Genomic DNA, 17,175 nt, shown 5'->3' on the forward strand with positions numbered 1-17,175 from the left:
TCAAAGTTAATTATTCATTCAAACTAATGTATACTGGGAATCTATTATTAAATATACAAGGTACTGGTTTAAAGAGTTTTTTAAATACTGATTTCTCTTTTAACATGAGTATTTGTTTATATAGGGAAAACAAAGCAGTCATGACATATTAAACCAGTATTATTGTAGGGCACAGAACCAGGAGACTTGAGCCCTCATCTGACTTTGACATAGTAATTGAGCAATCTGACCCAGAGAAAGCATGTCCCTTCGTGAATCACGTGGTTTCATTTTCCCTAAAGTGAATAGGTTGGGTTATGTGATCTCCGAAGTTTTATCTGTAGGTATGTGAGTTTTTACTGTTTGAAGATTAGGTTCATGTAACATTCTTCCACATTTTAACAATCCCTATTTATCAGTTTGTAGACATCGAGTCCATTTGTAAGCTGGATTAGAGACATATCACATAATCAGAAGACTGTATAAAATATGTGTGTACATTTTAGAGAATAATACTAAGTGTGCTCACCTTCCAGGAATAGAAATAGGATATTATTACCAGTATCTAGAACAGTGAGTCCCCAACTTTAATGTGTGTATGAAACTCCTGGAGATCTTATTAAACGCAGATTCTGATTCAGAAGGTCTCGGGTGGAGTGTGCAATTCTGTATTTGCAACAGAATGGAAAGTGGTGTCAACACTGCTGGCCCCTGGGCCACACTTTGAGTAGCAGAGATTTACGACCCCCGACATGGCCTCTCCTTCCCCTGCCATTTCTTCTGTAGTTTTTTCAGTTATATGCGTTTTTAAATCATATGTTTTTATTAGTTTTAAAAACCTATGTAGCAAATCTAAACCTAGCTGTGCAAGGAAAGGGCAATATTATCTCCACAAAAGAAAGTCTCTCAAGAGAAGATAAGTTGAATGAGTTTCTGATTCATTGTGTGTGACATTTTTTAGTTTGCTTACATTTATGAAGGTTTCTCTTAGAGAAACCTTTGGGCAGAGTGCAGACTCCTTAGCCAAGCCATTTCTGCATATGAGATTTGCATTACGCATACATCATTATGGTCAAGTTGGCAGTCTTTCAGAGGAACTGTGCCAGGTGCTTACTTTATTAGCTTGCTCCTTACAGAGTGTTAGTTACTCTTAGGGGGATGTGGACTTGGCTAGTTTCTTGGGATCATGAATGACTCCTTCTCTCAGTTCTCTGCTGAAAGGTGGGTAAGCCATGCTTGTCATGAGGCTGAGGTATAGTTAGGGAGCCTTTAGGAAGAAGGGAGAGGACTACCACGGGGCTGCAAGCAGCAGGACGCCTTCCTCTTAACAGGATGAAAGGGAGAGGACATCAGTGATCATGCACCACAGACATTCGGAACACTTGTCATTTTCTGTGCCACTTCTTGACATTTGTCATCAATGTCTGGCCCCCAACACAGACTTTGTAATACACACTTAGCCAGACAAAAGCCTAGATTATATTACTAAAATATTAATATCCTAGCATTATTATTTAGAAAAAAGGAAGAACACTCACGTAACTGCAATTCTTTTGACTTACTAATAAAACCTGCAAATTCCAAGAAGGCAGAGGTCAGATCTGTCTTCTTCTTCTTTTTTTTTTTTAACCATTTTAGCTTTATAGCACTTGACCCAGGGCTTGACATATGGTACACCCTTTGTTAAATTGTTGAATAAATAACAATTTTCCTTATAAACTTTAACTTGTTTCACTTACATGTATATTTTTCCAATAGAATGATATGTGTATATATGTATAGTTATATATATGTACATACACGCGCACACATATATAATTTGTTTTTTTCTTTGTGAAGAGGATTATAGCAAATGCTTCGAGGTTTTCATAGGTATTATAATTTTTAGTAATTTCATGACAAAACTATTCCATCAAATTCATATACATGAATTTACAAAATAATCTCTATAGTACATTCAGGCTCCTTCTAGTTGGTCTTTTACTTGTTATTAACAGTATAGTAAACATACAAGGTGTCATCAAAAACTACGGTGAATGTTTGAATTAAAAAAAAATTATTACAGTAAAAGACACATTGCCATTAATCTCCCTCAAAATACTCCCCCTCACTTCGAACACTCTCATGCCATTGTTCTTGCCACTTTCTGAAGCAGTTCTGGAAGTCCTCTTTTGTGATTGTCTTTAGTTGCGCTGTTGTGGCTGCCTCGATGTCCTGAATCAATTCAAAACATTTACTTTTCATGGAGAATTTGACTTTGGGGAAGAGCCAGAAGTGCACGGTGCCACATCCAGTGAATAAGGTGGATGAGGACACAGTGTAATGTTTTTATTTGGCAGAAATTGCAATATCAGAAGCGATGTGTGACATGGAGCCTTTCCTTTGGGATCACAAAACATGGTGAGTGCTGCTGCCCAGTGCCATCCAATGGAAAGAAGGATCTTTAATATGGGCAGCAGCATGTTGAACCTTAGTAACAGTGTGTGACAAGTTTCATCTTGTTTGGTGCAGTCAGGTGTGAGTTATGGTAGAGAGAAGGTGTGTTTCAAAGTGTGCCATAAATCATCCTCCATCAAGGCAATGCTCCGTGTCACACATCGCTTCTGGTATATGGCAGTTTCTGTCAAATAAAAACATTACAGTGTGTCCTCATCCACCTTATTCACCGGGTCTGCCACCGTGTGACTTTTGTCTCTTCCCCAAAGTCAAAATGATTCAGGACACTGAGGCAGCCACGACAGCTCAACTAAAGACACTCACAAAAGAGGACTTCTAGAACTGCTTCAGAAAGTGGCAAGAACGATGGGATAAGTGTGTTCAAAGCGAGAGGGAGTATTTTGAAGGGGATGAATGGCAATGTGTCTTTTACTATAACAATTTTTTAAATTCAAACATTCACCATATTTCTCTTAATTTCTATTCACATTTCTCTTAATTTCTGTTATGCATCGTATTTAAAATATGTTTTTGACGTCACACGTAGTAACTGCTGTGGTAGGGTTTTTTAATCACCATGCTACGCAGCTTTCCAGGGAGATTGATGTTAGGTGATTTCCCCAGCTTGTGGTGAACTTGCTATCTCAGCATTGGGTTGTTTGTCTCTTTCCACTTTGGCTAAATGGATGTTGTTGTTTGGCTCTTGCAGATTAGATTTGAAAGGTGTGAATTGATGAGTAGCTAAAGATTTATTCTATGCAATGAATATTAAATTAAATTCTGCTTAGAGCACTTTGAGGAGTTAGATCGAAGTGAATACTATGTAGGGGTAGGTGTAATATTGTTTGTAACTTTTAAATCAGGAGACTAATTTAGCTCTGATTACTGGGAATCCGACTTAAACTTCAGTGCTTTGTTAGGGAAATTGAACTTAGGTAAAAAAGACTTATAAACAAATTATTTCTGAAACAACTAATGTGAAAATATATATATATCCCCATATCCTCACCATGCAACACTTTATATCCCTTTCCAGAGCCTCCAAGTGTAGTCTAAACAGTTAAAAATAATTATGTATGTAGTAAAATAGTAGAAGACTTTGAATAATCCTTCCTAACATGGAGGGCATGTGAGGATATCGCAAGCTGTTATACCAAAGACAGTGATCCAGGAATGTGTCCCTGAGACTAACGGGTGAGGTTGGTGTGTTTGGAATGCAAAAATTGGCCTTACCCACGTTTGTCACCTTCATTTCTACATAGGAAGGTACAAAGTTTCAGTCGTCCTTAAAATAGCTTGTTGATGCCCTAGTTTCAGCTTCTTTATTTAATAGGAGAAATGAAGGAGGGACAGCTGTGACTCTTTGAGTAATAGCCACAACATTCTCAGCCAGAGTAGTCTTCAGACATCACCAATGATATCACCCCTCAAAACAATGACTTACCAAAAAAAAAACCCCATCTTTTATAAGTGAGCAATGCCAGTGCAGAATAATTTGTAAAGTCAAGACATTTGCAGACTTTCTGTAAATTATGGTGGTGGGAATGGGTGGAAGGGCAGTAGGAAGACGAGTGAGATGTCTGCTGTGAATGTGTTTGCAGTAGAATAGGGTGAAAACAGATTCTGAGTCAAGTAATGAAAAGAAGATGCTGTTACTGTACCCATATAATTGCCTAATTAGTGGAAGCTGATCCGGGAGTTTTTTTTAGATGAGTAGGCTTATGACTGGCCTGTAAATTGGCCTCATTCTTCAGCTGTCCCCTTCTGCTCCCACCTTTTTGGCCTTGTGCTTGCTGGCTTTTTTGTTTGCTTTTTTGGTACCGGTGAGACGTTGCTGGCTTGGAAGAAGCAAAATAGGAATAGTCGTCTGGGATGCAGTGGGGAATTCCTGTGGCTCTGAAAGTGGGTTAGTTGTTTCCAGAACTAAAGTCCAAAGCAGGTGTGGGGACAAAACCCCAAAAAAACAGTTTCCCCAAAAAACATAGAAAGGTGCTGGCTCGGGTAGTAAATGGCCATCAACTGTGATCAGATGCCAGCAGCTGTGGCTAGTTGGCCGTCAGCTGTAACCCGTAGGCCATTGGCCACTAATATAACGGCTGTGGCTACGCTAGCAGGAATGGAATGGGGGCTAGCAAGAAGATGGTGGCTGGCAAGCGCGGACTGCTGTTAGGCAGATTATGTAGATCCTGCTTCCTGTGTCTCCAGCCCAGACGCCAGCGAGAATATATTGGTTTGACTCCCCTACTTATGGCTCCATGGGTGTTCCTTTTTAGCCTTACCGTGTCCTGCGTTCTTGGGCGGGGAGTGGGAGCTGAGACCCTGCACGACAAATGGCGCAGCGAGCAGGGTCCCCTGCGTGACAGCAGGGCAGTATCCCACACTCTCCTTAACATTCGAGAGCAGCAAGATGTCATGGTTCCTCCTTTTTCTAAGAATGAATGAGCTGTAGGTAAGCTTTTGATGGCTCTCTTTTATCTCCCCACTGCAGCACTGGCCTAGTGGGAAGCAGTTTGAGTCTTTCCAACCTAACTTCCTACAGCTGCTCTAATTGGCCACTTTTTAGACTGGTTTAATTTTTTGAACTGAGTAAAGACATTGAGTTATGAGTAAGTTAGGAGTTGCATAGCTGGGGCTACATTTGGGGCTTTGAAATTTGTGGTGTGGGGAAGGGGAGTGATTACAAATTGGTGTAAGATTCAGTCCTCCAATAATTACATGGGTAGACTAGATACAAAATGTACCATTATTGAACTATAATCACACAGTAATATGTATGTAAATGTAAAAAGAAAATGAATGCATCAGTCCTGGTGCATGCAAGTACATGAGAGGGAATCAATAATTTCCAAAGTGAGTCATGTACCTAGCCTTTAAAACCTTACTAGTATGAAATAAAACTCTGTCACCACAAGGAAAAAAATGAAATACTGTTCCTTTGAAAATAGTTTATACTGGTTCATTTAAACAAGTAGAAGCTCAAAGATATTACTGTGAATCTGCCTATGAGACAGGTTGTTTTGCCAGGTTAATTTAGCACATGATAGTATGGGATAATAAAAAGCTGTAAATCTTAGTGTATCACATTCAGAAATTATGTCCAAATCAAAGCTGGGAGTGGGGGCAGAGTCCCAGAGAGCAGTTTCCAGGCTCTCGGCCTCACGTGGAAAGGTGCTGGCTTGGTTATTAGATGGCCATCAGCTGTAATCAGATGGCCATCTGCTGTGGCTGGGTGGCCATCAGCTGTTACCAGTTAGCCATCGATCACTGATATAACTGCCATGGCTACGCTAGCAAGTGTGGATTGCGGCTAGCAAGTGGGGTGGGTTGGTTGGCAGAGAAGCAGACTGTGGATTGCGGCTACCAAGTGCCGTTAGCAAGTGCGAATGGTGGGTTGCAGATCTTGTAGAGTCTACTTCCTGTGTCTCGCCTGGTGGACAGTGAGACTGGGGTTCAGGAAGACCCCTTGTTGGGGTACTGGCAGATGTGTGCTTTTGTGTCTCTATCAGCCGCCATCAAGAATATAGTGGTATGAACCCCCTATCTGTGGCTCTGTTGTTTTTCCTTTTTGGCCTCACCATGTCCTGCATTCTTGTACGGGGAGCAGGAGCTGAGACCCTGTACTACACATGGTGCAGCGAGCAGGGTACGGTGCCAGCCAAAGCTCTCCGAAGGGCAGTGGAGCAGTCTCAGGAAGCCTGGGAGGAGCAGCTGCCGGAGAGCTGGACCCCTGTGGAGGGGTGGGAAGACGTGGACAATTCTCCATCCAGCACAGGCTAGAGAAAGCGAAGGTCGTTGTGACTGTGTGGGTTGGGAAGTGCTTGCTGAGGCAGCCCGGGTGCCGGACTTGTAGTCCCAGGTGGAAATGCTTGCTGAGTCCCCGGTGGAGGATGCGGGTGAGGTTGAGGTCATCCCTCACCCCCAGATTGGGGAGGACTTAGAATCCTCACCCTGCGGAGAGGGCACATATTGTGAGGCCAATGCACAACCCTGGCAAATGATTGTGGACTATGGGGAATTGAATAAGGTGATTCCACCTGTGCATGCTGCACGTGCCTTCCATCCCTGATTTGATGGACTGCTTGACTGTTTGCTTGGGAACATTCCAACATGTAGTGGAACTAGCAGATGTTTGTTTCCTGTGTCTCACCCGGTCGCCAGCGAGACGGTGGTGCAGGAGTACCCCTTGTTGGGGTACTGGCAGATGTTTGCTTTTGTGTCTTGACCAGCTGCCATTGTGAATATAACAGTATGAACCCCCTATCCATGACTCCATTTTTGTTCCTTTTTGGCCTCACCATGTCCTGCGTTCCTGTGCGGGGAGCAGGACCAGAGACCCTGCATTACACTGGGGCATGTAAATTACTGTGCCTATAATTTAAAATCACTTTCTAGCCAATGTCTTAAAAGAAGTCTATAGATTTTTTTAAAAATCGGATATTGTTAGTCAAGTTGAAGTAGTGCCAATAAAAATATTAATCATTTGTAAGAGGCAAAGCTTGTTCACTCTATGTAATCTTGGAAACCATTGGAAAGTCCAGTTGCAGTTGTGTGTAAACAGCTTGTGTGATGGTCTGTGTTAACTCTCAGGGAAGTCTTGGATACTGTGAACCTTGCACTTAGGAGATTAAACATTTACCAATAAGGAGAGTCAGTTTGCTAGTAAATATTTTAGGTGGGGACTTCATTCCTTTAGACACACCTAAACAGAAAATTCCTGTGGTGGAGACAGACAACACACAACCACTTCTCAACTAAAGTTATGTTGCCCAACACTGAGTGGAGAAATGAGGCCATCAATTAGGTAATTCAGATCAAAATGTTTCATAATAATCGCCCAGTTTTTTGACATAACTAGTGTATTCCTGTTCAGGTATTTACTCTGTTTGAATGCAGATATGCAGCTATAACAATACTGATGGTTGGTGTTGAAGAGTTCTTAAAACGAAGAGCATGTTACATCTTAAAAAAAAATAAAAACTTTTATATGGAAATCTATATACAAATTGTACGTGTACAGACTGATAGATGGAGGGTAAGTTGAACCCAATCCAAGTTTTGAATATTGAGTTGTCTGGAGAGTGTCTTGCGTTTGGGATTCTTTTCTGTTCCGTCCTTAGGAGCATATGTTGAAAGGTGAGACTATAGGAGACAAATTTAAAATAGTCACATTTCAAGTCGTAGGGACTCTTTTTGTGGCCCTCTCAGCAAGTAATAATTTGCTCAGGTGCAAATATTTGTTTGATTACCTCTCGGAAGCTGGGTGTGTATTAGTGTGACATAGTAGTAAACTGACTTAACCATGAGCCTGAAGTCACCTTGGTTTATAGATAGAAGCCTAGAGTGATCATTGATACCGTGTTTCCCCTAAAATAAGACCTAGCCGGATGATCATCTGTAATGCATCTTTTGGAGCAAAAATGAATATAAGACCCGGTTTTATTTTACTATAAGACCGGGTCTTATATAATATAATCTAAGACCGGGTCTTTTATTCGTTTTTGCTCCAAAAGATGCATTAGAGCTGATTGTCCAGCTAGGTCTTATTTTTGGGGAAACCCAGTACCTTGCTCAGAGGGTGTGAAGTAGAAGAACTTTTTTAAAGGAGTAGTTGGAAAAATTGCCTTTATTTCCCTTGTTAGAGAAATTACTGTGGGGAAAATGTATAAATCTTTTGCCAAGTAAATCCATTCACTTTGAGGATGCATCTGGTAGGTCCAGTGGAAAGGTATTATTTGATCCAGTTTTCCAAGTGATATATTAGGAATAGAGTTGAGGATGGGATGTATGGCACACAGCTTGCTTTATGTGTTTTGACTCGATCCCTGTATAGTATAAAAACATGCTGAGAGCCAGTAACCTGTGTTTCAGGTTTAAAACACACACACACACACACACACACACACACACACACACACAGAGTTACGTTTATAAACCCAGGAAATACTCTTTAAAGATAAATGATTTTAGCTAAACAAGAGCTTGTTTTCTTCAACTTAAACTAATAAGATTCAATTACTAACCTATTTTATTATTAAAGCTTTTGTAAAGATTTTCTTCAGAATTTGGTTATGAGCTAATATGACAGATTACTAATAATTATCTAATGGTGTTATGATGCATAAGGTAGAATGTGGCGAAGAAACTCTTCTTGGGCATTTCTTAGGAAAATGTTTGCAAACCAGAGACAATGCCATTACTGACCACAAATGAAGTCTTTGAAAAGAGACCTATGATTTTTATTAAATTCTAGGAAACAAATTACCTTCTCATTTGCTGAATCAAAAGAAAATCCATCAGTTATAACAGACCCTCATTACAACCCACTTAAATGTGGTTATATAAGTCCGGAAGTCCTCTATTAAATTGGAACCTTTCCAAATGCCTAAGTTGTTTATACAAATAACGTTTTCTTTTGAACTTTGTAGAGGAAGCATATTTTACTTTTTAATGACTCTCAGTTGGACAATTGAATTATTGTTTTCCATTTTTTTACCACCCTTATTTTTGCACCCACATAGAAACCACCCACTATTAAGGATTGGGACAGCTGAGAACGTTGCACATTTCAGGTGGAGTTTCTCTCTGAAAAAACATACCACTTACAACATGTTTTCATCATATTAGCTCTGTATTTCAAAGAACATAACTTGATTTAATTTGAGATTCAAAAGCTTAGAGTTTTTTTATTTCAGGCTCTGAAAAACAGTTTGAAACTTATGTCACAAGTCACATGTCTCAGAAAAAAATTGTTTGAATTTAGTAATATACAATAATCCCCTGAAACCCCTTTATTTCTTTTGTGAGTTGTTATGCCAAACAAAAAGTAGTTCAATGTTTCACAGAGAACTCAGTCTCTTATCTCCTCCAGCTAATTATATGCTTTTTGAGGTTAGAAAGTTTTACTTACATTTCTACTGCTGCATAATACTCGAGAGCTTTATTATGTAGCAGTGGCTTAGTGAATATTTGTTGCACAAATAGCCCCCCTGCAAAATCTAGTAAACCTTTATGTAGAAACAAATCACCTTAAGGTACATAAATAGAATTTTAGAGTCAAATGTTAAAGTATAAAATAAGTGTGTACTTGGACATGTCGAGCATGATTCTTTTCAGCATGGGCATAAACTAAATTTTGAGAGGAAATAGGTTATATATTTACATACACTCAAACACGTAAATACACATATATAACTTTTCATGTACTTGAGAATCATTTAGAACAAATTTAATATTTGTAAACAGAGCTCAATATTTTTCTGTTCTTTAATTTATTCAGCGTTCATTGACTACCTATTAGGTGACAAGCACTGTGCCAATTCCTGGGGACCTGGTGGTGACAACAGTAGCTTTTGCCCTCAAGGAGTATACACACTAAAGGGTAAGATGGTAGTAATATTCATTTAGGATAGCATAACCTGAAAACAAGCCTTATTTCAGTATGAATGGATAGTGAAAGATAAGCTTTATCAATGGTTAGTGACTTACGATAGCTCAAAAATTCCAACAAAACGATTAGACAGTGAAATAAATGCTGTGGCCCAAAATAACTTGGGATGCAGGAATATACAGTTGATCCTTATTATTCACAAATTCTGTACTTGTGAATTAGCCTACTCTACAATTTGTTGATAGCCAGAAAAGCTGTACTCCTGGAATTTTTGTGGGTCATTGATAGGCGAAAAAGTTGAGTCACCTAACTTGTAGAGAATCTACTGGTTGAAGTGTGATGCAGAGAGGCAACCATGACTTATTGAAGACTTACTGAGGATAGTCTTTTGCTCTTCCAAAAGAACAATAGGCTATAAAGTGTGTTAAGGAACCAAATTCAACTGAATACATTAAAAAAATCTGACTGGGTTTATTCAGTGATTCATGAATCGGGCAGCATCCAATCCAGCCAATAGAAAGCAGCTCTGAAGAACTGTACAAGACAAGATATTTTTAGACCAAAGTGAGCAAGAACAAAGAAGTTACACTGGGCATTAGCTGATTTGTTAAAGCAGGGTTACTGTCCTTATATGAAGCATGGAGGATTTTGGAGCCAGGTTAGGTAACTTGTGCTCAGCAAGCAAGAGGTAATTGATGGACCTCGGCCTTCCTTTTCTGGGAAAGCCAGCATAGAATCTAGGTTTTGGTTTGCAGAGTTGGGGTTTAGCATGAGTGGTTCCATCTTCGGCCTAACCTGCTTACTTTAACAAGCAAAAGGACCAGGGATTAGTGGCAGGAACTTGCTTTTGTAGCATTGTTCGACTCTTTTAAAATTGTCTATGCCTTTATTTCCTGTTGGTAAAACTATTTTTTTCTGTAAGAACTTAAGTGCCAACCAGGCTTAAGGTACTATCAATGGCTTAAGTAATTTATATGTTCATTGGGTGACCAACATTAACCAATTACAGTTGTCAAAATTGTGTTGAGTGCTAGAAAAGCAAAATGTATTATGCTAAGAGAACATATTTAAAATAAACCAGGGTGAATAGTTGGGTGAATGGGAAGATGAGGGAAGGCCCCTCTGAGGAAGAGATATTTAAATCAGTCATGGAGAAGTGGTAGGTGAAGCAGAATTAGGGAAGAACATTCCAGATCTAGGGAAGGGATGAATGAAGGCCTTGCGGTGGAAAAGCAATAGTCAAGGGCAAAATGGCATCTGTGAAGGTTACGGGCAGATAGATAAGACCTGATAGGCCATGTTAGGGATGTGGAGTTTTAACTTAGAGGCAATGAGAAGCCATTGCCAGGCATTTATCAGAGAAATAGTGTTGTATTTGCATTTTGATAAGGTTATTCTGACTATCTCGTGGATGATGTAAGAAGGCTACCCCAAATGAGCTTTTCTTAAAAAAGGTTTTACTTGGCCATTTCTTTGGGTTTGTGCACAGGAGAAAATGGGGCATGGGTAGCCTGACTTTGTAATGTAACCTATAGATACCTGTGGCTTTCTTTTAATGCACTTGAATTGACCCACAGAATCACAGTTAGAGTGCATCTCTTTTATGTATGAATAGAGTGGTCTTAGTAAAACTGGAATCTTATGTTTGGCTTGTAGTTTCAAGTCTGAACCGTGACATACTCTTGATGACATTTTTGTCATAATTTTTGGCGTAATAATGGAAACGTGTTTTATTGGTAAACATCAGGCACCAACAAGGTAAGTAGTGGCCTGTGTGGTGTTAAGTGACTAGTTTTCATCTCTGTTGGTAATTTCCCAGTTTGCTTAGTGGAGTTTATCCAAACATGTTGAATATAATGTGAATTCTGCAAATGCTTTGAAAACAGATTTTGAAGATGGTATTGTATCAGTTATTTTCTTGGTGAGGAGTAGTTTATATCTTTCTATCTGGGAGCTGCATTTCTTCTAGGATAGTTCTCAAATCTTCATTATGTACATGGGGGGGCAGGGAGTTGCTCAAGCTATTTTTTTTTTTGTTTTGTTATTTGGGATGATCAGAAAGTACTACTTCTAACTCCAATGTTGGCCTAGTTTTTTAGAATGTCAAACTTAGTATCTTTTTTTTCTTTTAATTAAAGTTTATTGGGGTGAAAATTATTAGTAAAGTTACATAGGTTTCTGGTGTACAATTCTGCAATACATCAACTATATATAACATTGTGTGTTTACCACCCAGGGTCAGTTCTCCTTCCATCACCATATATTTGATGCCTTTTATCCTCATCTACCAACCTCCTCCCTCACTAAGCTTAGTATCTTAAGAGTAGAAAGAGACCTTGGAGAACATGACAGTTAACTCTTGTTTTGGTTAAGACACAGGTGAATCACACCAGTATTAGGACCTTGTCCACCTGTCTCCTCCATTACCAACTTTGACTTTATTTGTTCACTCATTCAATAAAGCCTTATCAAGTACCTGTGATTTGTCAGACACTGTTTTGGATGCTTGAAGACACATCAGTGTGCAAAATAGAAAACAAAACAAAACTCCACTACAATGGGTTTGCATTTGTCAGAAAAGTTAAACGAAAAAGTATATACATTCATTATATATTAAATTAGACGGTGATAAATGTTTAGAGATACAAAAAGAAAGGAGATTATTTAAAAATCTTCAGTATTTTTTATATGCAGATAACTAATTGTAAGATAGTGGTATTATTGCTTACTACTTATAAACTGAACCTTGTTGTATCCTTCATTCCCTGTGTAATCAATCAAATTTACATGACCATGTAAACATTGACCATGTTTCGGATTTGAAACCACTTGGTACAAAAGTCATAAAGGTAGTAAATACTTCTTAGGCTTGCTGGCTGTAACAGCACGAGATTTTTCTGAAGCATTTGGAATGTTGAAGCTTTTCTCCAGTTCTGTATACCACCATTGCATCCTTCTCCTCTAGATTGTTGGAATTCTTCCCTTGCTTGGGCATATTTAGTCTGTGAACTTGAACATTGGTTGTCTTGATATGTGCAATATTGAAGAAAACTAAGACGTAATAAATATCCTCTTAGCTGGAGTACAAGGATTGAGAGCCAGAGACTAATCATAGAGGGCTATGTCATGTAATCTGAAGTTTAACGTGCATGCATGCTCTCAAGAGACACGTGAGGCTTTTGATTGAAGTTGCCCTTTATGAGGTTTATTCTGGCAGCAGTATGTGTAGTGAGTTATGGCATGGAAGTCTTTGCCAGTTCAGAGTGAATCAAAGATTGCCTTCATCACCAAATCTTTTATGAACCAAGAGAGAACATTTCTAAATGTGAATGAAATAATAAAAGTACAGTTTCAATTTTGACATAAAATGTTTGGACCAGAAAGGCAGTCATCCTGGAGACAGTGTCTGAAATAAGTGAATTAGGAGGCACGACATACTGTGTTTCCCCGAAAATAAGACCTAGCTGGACAATCAGCTCTCATGCATCTTTTGGAGCAAAAATTAATGTAAGACCTGGTCTTATATGATATGATATAACATGACATGACACCCAGTCTTATGGTAAAATAGGACCGGGTCTTATAGTAAAATGAGACTGGGTCTTATATTAATTTTTGTTCCAAAAGACGCATTAGAGCCGATTGTCCAGCTAGGTCTTATTTTCAGGGAAACACAGTAGGCATCCAGAGGTTAATGGAAAACTCATGTCAAAAGGCAAAGACAAGCATATGAGCAATGAAGAGAGGCTGGGGGTAGGTTAGGGACACAGAACATAGAGGGAGAAGTTGGCAAGAGAAGAGTTGAATAATAGGTCTAAAAAAGAAAAAGAGAAACACATAGCTTAGATATTTAGAAATATGTGCATGGGCAGCATGGAAAGGCTAATTCCGAGTAATTGCTCTGTCATAGATAAAATTCAGGATAATTCTTGAGTCATGATTCAGAGGGCTGTGGACAGAACTTTCAGGTCATGCTTGATTCTTAGGACTTGGAGATAATGGTCTTATTTCCTCCCTAACCGCAGGGCCAAGGGTACTATTTCTGCCATGAAAAGTACTGAAGAGCTTCAAGTGAGGAAGTAGAGATAATTCTTACAAATTTTGTTAAAATAAATACTGTTGCCTTTTTAAATGTAGTTTGAATTCTTGATTCCTTACACAAAGCATGCATCTACCCCCTACTGCCTCCCCCACCTCCCAGAAAGTCAGTAGTTGCCACACTGCCTCGCATCAGAATCAACTATAGGGAACCATAAAAATTTGATTCTTGAGCCCCACTCCAGACCTGAACTAGGTGGAAACCCCTGGCTTGAGACCATAGGAGCCTTTAATTTTATGGAGATTCTTGGTGTCTGATGAGCTTGTAGGAAACCACTACTCTAAACAATATACTTGTGGTTTCTACCAAGGGAGGCACAATTGGGGAGGGTACTAAAACAGGGAAAATGTTTTTGATCGCCAGGTCCCTGACGCCCAGCGCTTTGCCAGTGGAGTCGCTAAAGTTGTAGAAGCCATGTGTTTGTAGGGAAACGTCATCATTTGTTGTCACATTGTCCTTCACAGCCTGAAAAAAGGTTTTGGTTTATGCAGAACAAATTGATAAATACCCTGCGAATGAGAAATGGTGTTCATGGGCCAGTGTAGATACTGTGCACATTTCCCAGGGATGAAAAAAGTCAGCTTTTCAAATTAAAGTCACACACAAGGTATGATTTAATTCATGCTGATATAGAATTTGGCTCTCTAGAATTGTCTACCAATAATGAATATCTTCTGAATGCAGAGTACCTTATGTATGGATAATTTAGTACATTCATAAATGAGTAAAACCTTCTTGTATCTGTATTAGACTAATAAAATAGAATGGGGTAAAAAAAATCCTCATCATATAATCACTATAATACTAAGAAGAATGTGCTGAGTGCTTTAGATACAGTAAGAACAAAAATGCTGTGAGAACACTGAAGCTGGAGAAGGGACTTCAGAAGATGCTTAAATAGAGGTTATTCGTGCTGGATCCTAATGGTTAGATAAGATACAGCTTAGGAAATGTAGGTAAAGGACAAACATGGAAATGGGAAACTACAGGAATGTCTAGTAGTTTCAAAGTGCTGAGTTAGAGATTAGAAATGGTAGAATCTCAGGCGAGGTACTTGGAAAGGTATGTATGGCCACATCATGGAGACCCCAAATTGCTTACCGTATGGAGTTTGGATTTTATTTATTCAGGGATTTTCAAGGTGGATAGTGACATAATCAGAGGTGCCCTTTAGGAGTTTTATTTTGACTGTTAGTACATGTGACTAATTAGAGTTACAGAAGCTGGGAAACCAATTACTAGTCTGCTGTAATAGTACAGCAGAGATGAAGTGATAGCCGTACATGGATATAGAAGAAGGGTAGAGGAGAGAGACCAGCAGCATTTGGTGAGTGGAAAGAAGGATTTAGGGTGATCCATTACTTGAGTTACTAGGAGTATGGTGTTATGAGCCCATTTATGTGTTTATATGTGGCCAGAGTACTTGGGAGTGGAGCAGAATTGTGAGTTAAGATTTGATACATTTTAAGTTTCGAGATGCAGGTAAAATCCCTCTTAGACATACCCAGGAGATAATTGGATTTGTTAAACTTACAATAGTGAGTTGGGGATGTGGGACTGTGTCTAGACTAGTGGGAACGTGTATACATTTCAGGTGAGCTCATTTGGGTGCAAAGTTTAGCTCTGCAGGTCATTAGCTCTGTGACCGTGCGTCTTATTTAACCTCATTATTTAAAACATGGGAGAATGGAGACAGAAGATTTGGGTCTTTAACTTGTGATCTCCTTGTGGGTAGTGTGAGAAGTAACGAGCTGTGCACAGCAGAGTGCTGGTCACGGTGTGAAAAAAATCTCCTTCCAACATTCTGTGTCTCCTCTTCCTTCTTCATGAGATTAGTACACTGAAGTTTGTAATCCTAAAGGAAGGAGAAATAGCTTGTGAGAAGAGACGAGTGATGATGGAGATGACAGAGGGAGAGGAAGAGAAAAAATGTAGCTGGAGGTGAGAGAGGTTGAGATTAGAAACTTCATGGCAAGTTGTTCGCTTTTGAGAGGAAGAGGGCCCCTTCTCTGAGACAGGCAAGTTGAAGAGAATGAATAAAGATAGTGTTGACCATAGGGGCTTGAACTTCTCTCAGAGAAGCAGAAGGCTAGGCCATCTGGTATGAGTGAGGGGAAGTTTGGGGCTGGGTTCTTGAGAAAGGAGAAAATTCTTTTTAGATAGCCACTGTGGGAAATAAGATTAGGAGTAAACTAGAGTTGAATGAAAGGATTGCCAAAAAGCCAAAGCCAAGGGGTTAGATAGCTTGAACTCTTAGTGTCCTTGTGGGTGTGTGAATCACAGAGAAGGAGGTCATTGGAGGTTGTGGAAAAGAGAAGCTGGATATTGGATGAGGAAGCAGATGTTGAAGTGTCAGTGGGGTGGTGGCAGGATCGGGTGCAGAGGGGGAGAATGAACAGGCTTCAGTCTGTGGAATGTGAAGGAGTGCTGGGAGGTCAGTTCCTGGTGGTAGTAAGAATGGGGAGGGGGCCTACTTGGTGTTAAGTGGCAGTTTGTCAGCAACAAATTACTGATTGTTCCCTTCAAGGCAGGATACTTGGCGCCTGATTGCCCTTTGAGCATAAACAGCTCTGGCACTGGTTGCCTTGAGAGATGATAAGCTTGTTCTTTTCTGTAATCTAGCAGGGTTGTAGGCCTGCACTACTGCCCTGTACTCCCCCACCCCCAGCAATGATGGTTTGCGGGAAGACAATAGACTTGTGATATCAGACAGTCAAGATGAAATACCTGCTTCTCCACTTACTAGCTGTGAGATCATGGGGCAAGCTACTCCAGCTCATTGATCTTCCTTTGCTCACCCGCAGAATGAAGATAACACCTACTTCAGTACTTCATACCATTGTGTGGACAGTAAATGAGATGGTGTATGTAACATCTCGACCTCTTGGTAGAGGTGCTCCAATGTGTAAGGGGTCTACACCTTGGGAAAATGGTTTCTGAATTGGGGGTTGTTTTAGCTTTGGGAAACGGGTCAAATACCACTAAAATAATACAAAAACAAACAAGCAAACAAACAAAAAATGAAAAGGCAATATCAGAATAGCACACTTCTTTCTTTTATAACATGTTTGTTAGTAGAAAGAAAACAAAATAAATAGCAGACTAAGTTATGCACAACAACACTTACTGCCTTAACATAAAATCTCATAGTAAAAGATCTTTGCTAGAATTTAGGTTAAATTCATTTGAAGTAATGCAGTAGTGTGATGAAATCTGGGGAGAGACCAGCTGGAATCAAGTTTTGGAATATGTGAAATTTAAAAGCTGTCTTTCT

General features: G+C 39.5%; 1 protein-coding gene across 1 annotated transcript in view; it reads left to right on the plus strand.

The window, feature by feature from the left end:
* The window catches only part of ARHGAP42 (Rho GTPase activating protein 42), a 257,496-nt gene that overhangs the window by 69,644 nt on the left and 170,677 nt on the right, over positions 1–17,175 (plus strand). The gene's annotated exons all lie outside the window — the stretch shown is intronic.

The sequence above is a fragment of the Rhinolophus hipposideros genome, assembly GCF_964194185.1.
Source record: "Rhinolophus hipposideros genome assembly, chromosome: 10".
Classification (NCBI taxonomy): Eukaryota; Metazoa; Chordata; class Mammalia; order Chiroptera; family Rhinolophidae; genus Rhinolophus; species Rhinolophus hipposideros.